Raw genomic sequence first — 13962 nt, 5'->3', positions numbered from 1 at the left:
ACCAACACTAACCAATATTTTTTAAAATGTTACATCAGTCATATGACTGTCTTTCCATCTCTTAATTTCTGCCTCAATGGGATATTGTACTGAAAGAGGTCAGTTTGGTGTTAAATGCTGGTGTATTGTGTGTATTCACTGGGGGTTTGTACAAGAGGTTTGGTTGTTTGTCTTCCATCAGAATCCAGCCATGTCCAGCCAGCTGCAGAAGCGAAAAGGGAGCTCCTTCCCAGCCAGGTGGCAGGTTGAGAGCTTTGTACCTTTCACATTTCTCTTTCAGAGGAAGGCTCTGGGCCGACTGGGAGCCGTTCAACCACTTGGCTAATACAAGTGTTAACCTTCCCTATCTGCACAATCATGCCGCTATCACAGCCTTGAAAAATTTCTCCCAATTGCAATTTGCATTTCTGATTAGATCTATTTATATGCAGATGAGGTTCTGTGGTGTTCATCATTGTAATGCTATGTTTTCTACCTAATCCAGATGTGAACAACCACCCACCATTATTCCAAAGATGGTTCCCTACTCAGGACAGGGTTGGTCTTTTTGCTTTTTCCAAAGTACAACAACAGGTCCTGGGGATTAGAAGGGCAGAAAAAATTAATGGCTTTTAAAATTAATAGTCTCCTGGGGGAAAAAATCTGCTGAAGGTTTAAAAGGATGTGAAATGCATGACCACACAACAGTATTGTATACATAATAAGTCAGAAAATAGAAACAGTGTCTGGGATGACTTGTGTGTGTGCTTTGATATTTGGTTTACTCTTCATCATTTATTTAATGTGGCCACAAATATCACAATTAAGGTGTGGCTTCTGATGAGCAAAATATATACGGTATATGTACTTTTTTGTAAGAGGTCATCTACTTGGGTATATTTTTCTTTTCTTTTTTAGTATGTATTTGTGTACAGACCAACTATATTTCAGAACAGTGATAAATGTGAGGCAACTTAGATGTGCGTGTGTGTGTGTGTGTGTGTGTGTGTGTATGTACTATCTTAATTCTGATTGATAAAAATGTATCCTTTCATCAGAAAAGCTCTTTGATGGAGAGTGGAGAAATTAAACACATCTTTTAAATAGGCTCTCGAATTAGTTACCTGTGTGTTTCATGAGAACCTCAGTCTCTGACTCTCATTCTCTCTCAGTCGTTTCTTTCCTAAAGGAGAAAAGCAAAGGACAATCACAGAAATCCTTGGAATCCGTTTGGCTTCAGAATCTTTTCTTCCTATTTGGTTCTGAGTGTTTTCAGGGTTCTGTAATTCCTTCCCATTGAACAGTGAAGTCTGCTTCAGAGGACTCTGGGTCCCGGATACTGTGTGTGGCTTCCTCCTCTGGCCTTCCTCACTCACCTCTTCTCTATAAAACCCTTTCCTTACTGGAATGAATTACCAAGAAAGGGAAGGAAAGAAAACCTTAGGAAGGGACTTTCACGAGTTACAAAGGACGTAGGAGTTGATGAAGTGCTGGTTACATGTGAGGTGAGAGCCTCCGATGTCTACGAAGCAGGTGATTGCGCAGGTTCCTAGGCGCTGTCAGAAAATATGAAGCGAGGCCTGCCTGGATGTGCTTGATTCGTCGGTACAAGGGTCTCCTTGCTCTTCCCCTCTCTGCCTCCACCCACCTTCTCCTTTCTTTTGACCTTCACATTAGAAGATGACACATGAAGTGATTGTGACCTGACTTTGAAATCCCGTGTGACTCACAATCTTTCCTACGTTGCAAACACGCAGAAATTGTCTTCTGATTGGTACGGCATCTGCTATTTACTGAACCTATGTGTCATCTTGGCTAATGCCTTTGCTCCGAAAAAGTCACCTCCTTCTGGCAGTTGCTGCTCTGTCTGCTGGTATTTTTCTCCGGGAGTTGTAAGAGAGGAAAAGAATGAAACAGTTTCTCTGGGTATCCATGGCTTTGACAACATCCTCTCCAGAGGACTCCTTTGAAATTCCAGTCTTAGAAGGATCTTGCAGATGACCTGGATATATTTTTCACTTAAAAAGGAGATCTGTTTCATAGATGTAATTGCAAGAACCCATAGAGTTAGGAGAAATATACAGTTATGTTGGTTCCTTGGCAACCAGGTATCTTTTCTTAAGTTAAAGTCTTTGTCTGCTGACCTTCTTGACCACTACAGGTGAGGAGCCCGAAGGCAGTGGGGACCAGTGTGGGTATGTTAATTGGACAAGGACTGAGTGCTGTGTTTCCTGCCTGTTCATTCTTGGCCAGATAGTGGCCAGCACTGCCTAGGGTCTTGCTGCATGTTGAGTAGTTCCACTTCATTCCTGTGCGAAGATGCAGAATGCTTTCAAAATCCCCAGCAGAAATGTCCTTGGCTGGAAGTGATGGGGAAGAATGGCCCATGATTTTCCCTTCCTAAAAAGAAGATTCCTGCAGTACATGATTCCAGAAAAAGAGACCTCGTGATAAATACCAATTCACATTTGGGCTTTTTTTCTGCAACAAATTTAGGTTGTTCCAAACTGTCTCCAACTATTTTTGTTTCCCAGGACCGCCACAGCAACATACCACAAACTTGGTGGCTTAAAACAACAGAAATGTATCCTCTCCCGTTCTAGAGGTCAGAAGTCCAATCAAGATGCTGCCAGAGCCACGCTCTCTCTGAAGGCTCTAGGGGGCAATTCCTCCTCGCCCCTTCCAGGTTCTGGTGTTTCTTGTTTTGTCGCAGCATAACTCCAATCCCTGCTACATTTGCATGTGGCGTTCTTCCATGTCTCTCTGTGCCTTCTGTTCTGTCTTGTCCAATAAGAACACTTGTCATTGGATTTAGGGCCCATCCTAATCCATGATGATCTCATCTTGAAATCCTTATCATAATTACATCTGCAAAAACCCTTATTCAAAATGAGGACACGTCCTCAGGCTCCGAGTGGGCATATTTATTGGAGGCTACACAGTTCAACTCACTATCCCAACCAACTTTAATGTTTACCAGATTCTCTGAGAAACTAATTTGGGTACAAAATGTGGGATAATTAGCCAAATGATGATGTAAAAATAACAATAGCTTAGATTTATCAAGTGCTTTCTATGTGGCAGGCACAGTGCTATGTGTTTAAACATATAAATGCATTCAGTGCTCACTGTACCTTGTGAGGTCGGTTCTATCACCACCCTTTTTTCTAGAGGAGAAAACTGGAAGCCCGAGGAGGAAGCCCCTGGTCATGCACCTACAGAGGAAAAATGATGCAAAGCTGAGAAGTTTGATTCCAAGGCCCACATGTTTTGCAACTAGATTGAAAAATTAAAGTCTTAAATTATATTTGTTTTTATTGATGAATTATGAATTGAGCAACAAGGGGACTGGGCTGTATAGAAATGAATAGGAATGTAAGCCTTTAAGAAGCTGACAGTCCAGCATCCTTCTCCCTGCCTCCAATTTTAAATAGACACTGTAAACCTGAGAGTTAGAATTGTATTAACATCATAAATTGTGTCAGTTAAGGAACTGAAGAATAGAAATCAAGAGTATTATCATAGGTGAACACAGGCCCTCCTTTGCTCATTGATTTATGACCCTTAAACCAGAAATCCCTCCCTTTTCAGACTCCCCTTAAGCAACCGCCTTTCAGTTCTTCATTTAGAATACTTAAGACAAGTGTTTGAACTGAAAAATTATAGAGCATGTGTTCTATGAAAGCAGAGAGGAATTCCATGTTATCATTGTTGGTACCCAGAGGTTTTTGTCCCATCCTACCCTCCTTGCAAAATCTGCACCTGCCAGGTCAGGGCCCTTCTGGCAAAGCCAGCATCTCTTCCTCCTTCACCTTCCTTTTTACTTTTTCAGGGGGAAAAGCTCACATTGGTCCTCTGGTAAATGGAAATCTGCTTCTGGTTCCAGAGTTGGAATGCTTTTTCTCATGGAAACTATATTAAGGGATGATTTAGGAGGAGGCTTTATAGCAAACACCTGAAGTTCTTACTTGGGGTACCTTATTAGACTCTTGTGGCCCCTCATGGTCTTGTGGCTGAATCCGAGGACTTTAGCCTATCTCTAGAACTTTATGCTTATGGGGGGCGGGGAGGGGGGGGGGGGGCGGAATGCTTTCCAAGCTCTAAACTACCCATTTACCAAAGTGCTTTGAAACGTGGTCTACTGGGAATGTGGGCATGCCTGCGCCCTCCAACCTAGGACATCAGTCTGAATCAGGCTTAGGTGGAGTGCTTTAGTTATAAGATGAAGAAGAAGGGTTTTTCTCTCAAGGAAAACATAGCTTTACTGTCTCTTCCCCCATCGAATAGCAAAGGTGTACTGGGTAGAAGTTGGATGGCAAAAAAGAGGAGGACTATAAAAGAATACTCTTGGGCTACCCAGATGAAGTGGGTGGCGGGGCTCAGAAAGGGGGAATCGTCACTTGAAACATTGGGAGTCTATATGAAAGGATTCTTCAGGGACTCAGTGCCTATAATGAACTTTTGTTCTGAAACAGAAGGGTATGGTCTTTTTTTTATTTTTATTTGGGTTTAATTTTCATCTAATTTCTTCTGAATGTCTATCATTTTTAAGGTAAAGATTCCTTTCATTCTCACTTTTCTAATTTACAAACCAAATTGTTCCTACATGGGAAGCCTGCTCCTCAGCTGAGGGAGGATGCAGAGGCAGCAGGGAGCCCTGAGTCACCAGTAATTGTCCTACTGTTATAGAATTGTCACAGGACATTTTCCCCTAGGGCTGTGAAATATATGGAAAAGAAATTAAAACTAAACTATTGTTGTTAAAGTGCAATAAGTGAGGGGGGTGGTGTTTAATGGCACAGTAAGGCCAGATTTGCCCCAGAGAATTCTGGTTTCTCTTCACCAACCTAGGTCACTTAGCTATTGGCCTTTTAAGTAACAAACCCTCCTAATCCCAGCTTCACTCATAAAGCAAGACGAGCTAGAAGAATTAGCATCATTCAGCATATACTGAGTGCCTAACAGCAAAAAGGGGAAAAAAAAGTTTTGCAATGCTCTAATAGAAAAACAATCCAGCATCCTTCTCCCTTTTCTTTGGGAAACTTCTAGTGGATTTTAATGGATTGTGGTCCCTATTCCTCAGGATGTCTCAGGGGTGCCCCCTCCCCCTGGGGTATCCTTTCCATTTCCTTGGGAACACAGTAGCTGGAGGCAGTTGGCAGTAAGGCCCCAGAAGGTTTTCACTCTGTGGAACATGTTTCCAAACTCTTTTAATTTGAGTTGAGCAGCTGGGGCCGTTAGTTCCTGTGGAGGTACAGCTTGCTGCCCCCCTGAGTCCTGGCAGGCAGGGAGAGTTTAGCTTTTCAAGCTTTAACTTGGGGATCAGGTGGCAAAGCAGGAGCATACCTTCAGGGACTTCTAGTCCCCTCCATCAGTGCTGAGTAAGAAGCCAACCCTGAGAGAAGGGAAAGGCCAGAGGAACCGTGTTGACTTACAGCACTATCGGCGCTTTCCCCCTCATTACCCTGCTTTCATTATTTTGGTACCACGCATTTTGGCTAATTCCAACTTAGCTCCTAAATGATGGAGAGGTGGGCAAGGAGGGTAAGCAAGGACAGAGCTCAAAATAGTACCAAAGAGTTCGAGGCACCCTAGTTTCCTCTTGATGCCAGAGAAAACTAGGGAATAAAGGTGAGGAACAGTTATAAACTGCCTTCATGGGTTGGCATGGTGTTAGGGCAGGGGCAACACAAGGATGAAGAGAGATAAAGTGGTTGGAGGAAGGCTCTTCACAGCTGTCCATTCCTGGAGAATCAGATGAAGCCAGTCATCAGAAAGGAAATATAGTGCAGTGGTGTTTGTATCAGTCCTCTCCTGGGATGTAGTAAACCACCCCCAAATATCGTTGCTTAAAACAGCGATCACTTATTATTTCTATGAGTCTGTGGCTCTTGGCTGGGTTTACTCATGTATCTGTGGTCAGCTAGGGATGTGGCTAGGGACCAGCTGGTCTAGGATGGCCTTGATGAGGATGACTTGGCTCTGCTCCATGTGGTTTCACATCCTCCAGCAGGCTAGCCAGGGCTAGTCTCGCAGTGGTGACCGGGTTCCAAGCATAGAGACAGGAAGAGGTGTACAATTGGACCATTTTTGCAGTTCATTAACCCACAGTGTTCTACAGTCAGCCTGCATGGGTTCACATGTGAGTACCACTCACACCTTCAAGCTGTATGAACTTGACCACGTAACTTGATGTCTCTGGACCCCAGTTTCCTCCTCTGTAAAGTGGAGATATGCATATTATCAGCCTCACAGAGTTGTTGTGAGCAATTGATGTGCTCAGAAGAGTACATAGCAAGCATTTGGCTTTTGCTGGGTGTTACCAAAGAACAAATCTCAAGGGTATATTTCTAATGTAAAGGGTTTACTTTTCCCTGTACCTCAAGAAGTAAAAACTTCCATGCAAAAAAGCTATGAGATCAATCATTTGAAAGTTTATCTAATTGATTGATTAATGATTGTGTGGGGAATTGGGAGAGAATGAAGACTGATTTTTCAATAAATCTTTGCTGCTTCCACTGCACCGGTCTGAAAGACTCTATCATAAATATCCAATGTTACAATTTCTTTGTTAACAGACAGATTCCTAAGAGATGGGAACATCCTCCCCCTGCCCCCTACACACCCTGAACGTGATGACAAGAACTGCCCTTTGGGAAGCAAAGCTGGCCTATTCCCAACTCCCACTGTGTCTGCAGTGAAGGCGATGCTGTCATCCTCTGAAGAGAACGGAGGCAGCAGTGCTTTTCCTTTCTGATCACTCTCATTCCCGTGGTGGCTTTGCAGTTGGTGGATGAGTTGTGTGGTGGGGGCTTGGCTGACTCTCTCTTCAGGGTCCCTTCAGCCCCCTTGGTAGGTACAACCTTCCCTTGGTTCTGAAACATTCTTGTCCCCAGGTAAATGTACCATAGTAGGAGTTCTAGACACAGGGCACTGACTCAAGATTGGGTTCCATTTTGCTCCCATTTTCTCCACCAGAGAGAATGATTTTTGTCTCAGTTCAACTTGGAAACGCTAAAAACTTTGGTAAAGGGAGACAGAAACCCAAGCCAGCGAGGGGATGGTAAGGAGAGCACTTACGTAGTTGTTCCAGCTGAGTTCAGGTTTCTTGGCTGGCAGGAGTGATACCCCAGGTACTGAGTGAATATACAGGCGAGACTACTGACCCCCTGTCAGTGATCTTGGAGGAGTCCTGGAGAACAGGAACAGTGTTAGAGGAGTGGAAGAGGGGGAAGGTGCTTCAGTCCTTCAAAAAAAGGGAGAAAGCAGGATCTGCAAATTACCATCTGGTGAGCTTAACTTTCACTATGGCTAATTACTATGATTCCTTTTTCTTCCCCCTTAAATAGTCTGAATTCTTAGAGAGAAAAAAAGCTGTGATCAGTAGGAATTGGCATGGGTTCACTAACATTAGCCATGTCAGACTAATGTCCTTCTTTGGTGTCCTTGCTGCACACCCCCAGTCTTAATTTCCTATTGCTTCTTTAACAAGTGATTGTCACAAACTTAGTGACTTGAAGGAACGCAAATGTATTATTTTATAGTTTGGAAAGTAGGAGGTCTGAAATGGGTTTTCCTGGGCAAAACCAAGGAGTCATCAGGGCTGAGTTCCATTCTGGAGGCTCTTGGGAACTCCATTTCTCTATTTTCTTGTGTTTCTCCCCCCCCCCCCCCCCCCCATTTTCCAGAAGTTGTTTATATTCCTTGGCTCATGCCCTCTCCTCCATCTTCAAAGCCAGCAGTGGCTGGTTAAGTCTTCCTCACATTGCATTACTCCAACTCTTCTTCCTCTCCCTTCCCCATTTCTCCATTTCAGGACACTGTGGTTATACTGAGCCCACACAGATAATCTGGTTAACAACCATAATTTCATCTACAACCTTAATTCTCCCTTATCATGTAACCTAATCACAGATTCTGGAGATTAAGACATGGACATCTTTGGGGTCCATTATGTTGCCTACAACACCCCCAAAATATTGTCTAGGAAGTCTTAGAAATCCTCAAGGGTGTGCTCCATTTGTGAGCTACCATCATTATATGGTCTCTGCCCACTTATTGTCTACTCACCCACCATCAGAATGCCCCTGCTTGTGTGGCTGCTGGTTCTGTTACTCCCAAAGCATCCAGTCTCAGGATGCCCAACCACTGAGTTCCAATGAGAAGAAGAAGAGTAGCCCCTCTCCTGAGCTCTGAGTCACTCTGTTACTTGGGACCCTGAGCAACTCTGCTTGTGCCCAGAGCCTCACCATTTGGGTCAGCTTCTTGCCCTCCTCTCTTGATGGAGCAGCATCAAATCTCCAGAAAAACAGGTCCTTGCATTTTTATCCTCATGTTAAAATCCATTCAAGGAGGAAACAAACCCACACTACCCCCTGTGCCTTCCTCCACACTTTTTTTTTGCCCCAAACTTAACCCTTTTGGCCTCATCAGATATTAACATTCACATCAATATGCACTTGGTGGGGGAGAAGAGGAACAAAGAAGTGGTACTGACTGTCCCAGTGGTCTCCAAGGTGGAGGAAACAAAACAAAAACCCAGGTGCAGAGTGAAAATATTAGCACTCCTATATCCATGTATTTTTAATGTAAAAAACAAGAAACAAGTTATGCTTTCCTGTTACCAAGGATAAATACTGATATTGGTGCCTTCCTGCACTACAAAAGTTGGATGGCCCTGTCTGGCTTGATCTGCAGGTGGATCACAGGGAGCTCCCAGGCAAGGGGCGAGGAGGCCGCACTTGTGGGTTCAATTTAGAGTCCTGGAAAGCACTGAAGTTAAAGGGTGCCTCGTTAAGTGGTTATGTGGCAGAAGCCACCCAGTTTCAGCTAAATAGAACTTCACAAAGTGACAAGTAGCTTTAAATAAAAAGGGGTTTTGAGGCAATTGAGGATAGGTGTATCATTAAATAAGTCTGAAAATACAGAAGGAGAAATTGGTTTGCTGGAGAGTAGGGAGGGGGCAGTGAAAATTAGAGAGGCCAAGTGGCATAGGCTTTTAGAATCGGACTTCTTAGTGATTTATTGCCTTGTAACAAACAGCCCTAACACTCAGTGGCTGCATATGCTAAGTGGCTTAAACAACAACTCCTGGTTTATCATGATTCTCGGAGTCAGGACTTCAGGCAGGGCTTGGGCAATGGTTCTTCTGCTCCACACAGTGAGAATCTGCCAGGGAAGGAACTTGCTGACACATTCAGCTAGCAGGTGACTGGGCTGGGAGGTCCAAGAAGTCTTCACTTCCATCCTCCCCTCCCCGTTAGTAGGATTTCCTACAAGGCCATGGGTTTCTCAGTTTCTCGCACAGGAGAGCAGAGTTGCGGATCTCGTAAGGCCCAACCATGGACTTTACGCATGTCACTTTGGCCACGTTTTACTGCTCAGAGCAAATCAGGGATCAGCCCAGATTCAAGGGGAGGAAAATAGACTCCACCTCTCGAAAGGAGGAGTGGCAGAGAATTTGCAGCCATCTCCAATCCATCACGCAGACATTCCTGGACTTGAATCCTGTATCTGCCACGGGCTGGCTGTGTGATTTTGGTTGAGTTGTGTGCACTCTCTAAGCTGAGATAATATCAATGGCATTATGCGCTGTGAGAGAAAGAGATGCTATGGCAAAGTGCCCTGGCACACAGTAAGTACTCAATAAATAGCAGCCTCTGTTATTACTAAAGTCTCATGTACTTAACAGGTACATATAATGAATATTGGGATAAGAATATTTGTTGGATTTGACATTCCAGAGACCTTTGGTGATTGCCTGATTTAGGAAGAGAGAAGTAGCGAGGTGAGGAGCAAAAGGCAGTGGCAAACGTTAAGCTGTAAGTGGATTTGAGGGCAGCGAGCATAGCTTGGCAGTAAAAGGGGGCAGAAAGTGGAAGGGGCTGTCATGTGGGAAAATCAGGTTAAGCAGAAGGGCAAGTGGAGAGTGGAAAATGCAGACATGTGAGAGAAGATAACTGATGAGGGCAAGGTTTTAAGAAGGCTTCTTAAGTTTTTAAAGATTCCTATTTACAATGTTGTGATTATGAAAGAGAAAGCTGTTGGGGGTTGCTTTCATAACACACTCCATCTCTTTATTTCTAGCCTTCCTGGTGGAGGGCTCTCTTGTCCTTAGCTCCCAAAGTCTTTCTCCAGTTGGAGACAGACACTTAAAGAATATGTAGAGCCTCCAGATTAGTTAGTCTTGGCCTTCATTTCAGAGCAGTCTGAATCCTTTGTCTATAAATCACGCCACTGGAGACCCTAAAACTCTGAAAAGGTTCATGTATTCCAAAAGAGTCTCAAAGAAAGCACTTTTTTGTGTAACTTGGAAGATAAATGTGATAAAAACCTACATGAATTTAGGAATAATTATAGCATGGCTGGGCCAAGATCAGCAGCTTAGAGTTATTAGGAACACAGCCAGGGCCAGGGCCCTACGCCAAGGTATGGGTAGTTCACAGCAGAGGGCAGTCTAGGTCAGGCCAGGCAGGGGCCAGGACACAAAGTGAAGGAGCTGTCACACCAGAGAGATGTCAAAACTGAGACCTTCAAAATAGACAGAGATAGGGAGTTAAAGGACTTTAGTCACTTTGTTGGATTACAGCCCAGGCAATGTCAGACTTTGTTGCTTGAAAAAAATCTGTGATCCTACTGAGGGTTTACTTTCAGCTTTCACTCTTATGCCTTGATTTCTCTCTTCTCTCTAATTAGGTATACATCTCTTTATCACTGGGCTCATTCTAAAAAGTATTTAAGGTCATTTACAAACATATACTGTGCAACAAGATGGAAGCACGCGGGGGAAGGAATTTTGCATGAACAAGAAAACAAAGATAGGAAAAAGATTAAGCCAAGGGGAGGTTGATAAACAAAATGCACATCAAACTTTCACACATTTGCTTCTGAGCTTCCTAGCTGCCAAGGCAAAAAGTAAAATACAATAAGTGACATGATTTGGTGTATTTAGAAGATTAAAAACAAGCAGCATGCTCAGGATGGGTAACATAGTAAATAATGTCTTCACTGTAATCTTTATAGTAAATCCAACAATAGTTTATATATATATATATATATTATATTATATATATTATATATATTATATATATATAATATGTGACTATTAAAAATTCAATCAAAATTAATAAAACAATGCAACTCACATGTATAGCTCTCTGGTGACTTGGCCTAATACAGGATTAAATTTTTGGATTTTATAAAGTAATGGATTAAATGCTTACCTTGACTATGAAAGAAAACACATCTAAAGTGGATAAAGCATCTAATTTTAATTTTTAAATGAACTTTAATCCATATTATTTTCTGGTTTATTCTCTGAGTTAAACAAATGAATTTCTGAATAACTGATCAAGTTGGTTTGTAGTTGGTTATAGTTATGTATTTTTGTAGGCTTTCTACCAGAAATTATGACTGGTTTTAGAATACTCTTAAGTAAACCTTTTTATGGATCATCTATTTCTTAACACTTTTTTTTAAAAAAACAACAACAAAAGCATTGTGCAAGGACGTGTGTCCATCATCCTTTTTTTGTCAAGTGGGGGAGTGGAAGGACTGCCACAAACAAGGGAAGGAGGTCCCAGTTCTATGTGTCATGGTAACTAGGGATCTCTAGTGGGTTCATATCTCTTAGCTCATGACATTATCATCCATGGAGTCAGAAATTAAAGGAAGGCTAATAAAAGCTCTATATAGCTCTGTGTTGCTCTTAAAAGGTTTCTTTCGATGGTAATAGTGCAAAACAGTGGACAGTGGGCAAAGTGATTGAAAGAAGGAATCCTAATGGAAACTGGTCAAATTATTAAATTAAATATTGAGTTATGTGCTTAAAACTTTGCTTTTCTTTATAGTAATTCATTCAATTTATTTAACATCCTTGCCTATTTATAACTCTACCGCTGACTTGGTCGCTGCAGAGGATGAGGAGAAAATGTAAAAATGTAAGGCACATTTGCTGCTCTTTAGACTTACAGTCATCTAGTTGGAAAGACATAGGAAACAGTTAAGTAATATGAGTATATAAAGGAGTACCAATTGAGCAACACTCAAGTGGAAGGAAAATATTTGCATCATATGTAACAGATAAAAATTAATACTTGTGCCATATAAAGAAACCCTTTCAATTAAATAAGAAAAAGACCGTCCAGTTGATAAAAAGGGACAAAGGATAGAAATTGGCATTGCACAGAAGAAATATAAATGGTCATTGAAAATATGAGAAGGTGCTCAGACTGTTCAAATCACTATGCATAGAAATCAAGAAAATACAAAATAAAATGATGGGACACTGTTGAGCTGCTTCATAGGGGCACCTACATTACCTGAATCCAGCTCAAATGGGGAACTGGGGTGGGGCAATTCTGCCCAGCTGAAGGTGAGTGCAAGCTGGGATTTGATGTTTACTCAGGTGGTCACACACCTCACAGCTTGTTCTTAGTGTGAGAGATCCCTATCACACCCGAGTGTGAGTCTGGTGTTTAAAGATGTGTACTTTTCATATGACAGTGCCCACAGACATTCCCTCTGGAGCTCCAGAGACAGCTTAGGAAAAAAGCTGGCTGAGTTGTCCAGATTTAGAGTAAGTATGTAGGTTTCAAACACAGTGTATTTCTAAGAGTTATTCAAAGGTAATTTTTACTGTACATGGTTTTCACTTTATCTGTTTAAAATCTATACTTCCCCCCACTCCCACCTCCAAGTAACATGTAATTTTACTATGCCTTTTTTCCCCCACTGATTTGATCAGTAAAACTGGGAAAGATTATTAATAACAAGTGTTGGTAAAAATGTGGAGGGAAAGCATTACCATTCTCAAGGGGAATATTGGTAAAGCCTTTTGGAGCGCAATTTGTCAGTATCTACCAAAATCTGGAAAAAAATACAAAACAACTCTTTGGCACAGCAGTTCCACTCTTAGAAATTCATCTGTAGACATACCAGGTAAGTTCATCGAGGTGAAGGTACCAGAACGTTCACTGCAGTTTTTGTCTTAGGAAAAACTGTCAGTAGGGGAATGGCTAAACAACTGTGATATATGCACTATGTATTCATTTAAAGGAATGTGTAGACCTGTATGTCATGACTTGGAAAGTCTTTGAAAACCGAGGTTATTAAGCTTGAGTGTGCATTAGAATCACCCACAGGACTTGTTAAAACAGATTGCTGGACCCCACCCCCAGAGGTCTGCTGGGGGACAGGGCAGGAAGAGTTTCTAAACAAGTCTCAGGTGATAATGATGTTGCTGGTCTGGGGTTCACACTTTGAGAGCAACTATTTCAAAACTCAGTGTTTAATGGGAAAAATCAAGTTGCAGACTATTATGTACAGTATGGTCCTTGTTACTATAAATATTTGGATGGATATAAACTCATGAAAAAAGGCTCAAAGAATTCAAAAGTGAGAAGGATTTCCTCCTTTTTTCCTTAAATTATTACATATTTTAGTGTTTGTATTGGGGTAAAGAACTGGGTGGGTGAGGCACAGGGAATATAAAAGTGGTGAACATGCTTTAGCTGGAAAGTCTCCAATTAGAATGATAATGAGTATTATCATTTTGTTTCTCAATGCACACATTTTCTTTCAACAAAATAGAATTGTGTAGGTAGATCATAAATCTTTTGAATAGGGGGTCTCCGGTGCCTACAGATATAAATCACACTGAGAGGATGCTGAACCATGAAATGATTCTAGTAACATGTCATCTGTCTGGAATATATTTTAAAATCTCCAACAGAAGGGTCTAAATTATGAAGGGAGGTGGTCTAGCAAAGTTGATCCCAGGATTTGATACTTTTAACCTTCTCCATGTGCTGCCTCTGCTTGTGTCAAGTCAGGCCCAGTGGGTGGAATACAGCATGGCCTAATGCTAAAAGTCCCTGGAATTAAGCATTTTAACATGCAGCAAACCCAGAAATTCCTTAAGCTGCGTTATCTTATGAAAAGTGATATGTCAGTGCTACTTATCTGGTCTTACTAAGAAATTGG

The 13962-nt window shown here is 42.0% G+C and overlaps 1 protein-coding gene across 1 annotated transcript in view; it reads left to right on the top strand.

The window, feature by feature from the left end:
• The window catches only part of MYO3B (myosin IIIB), a gene marked incomplete at its 3' end in the record, with an annotated part of 379148 nt that overhangs the window by 33860 nt on the left and 331326 nt on the right, over positions 1 to 13962 (top strand). The window lies entirely within an intron of this gene.

This window comes from Plecotus auritus, assembly GCF_963455305.1.
Source record: "Plecotus auritus genome assembly, chromosome: 5".
Taxonomy (NCBI): domain Eukaryota; kingdom Metazoa; phylum Chordata; class Mammalia; order Chiroptera; family Vespertilionidae; genus Plecotus; species Plecotus auritus.
The sequence above is the reverse complement of the archived record's forward strand: the minus strand, read 5'-3'. Positions and strand labels throughout refer to the sequence as shown.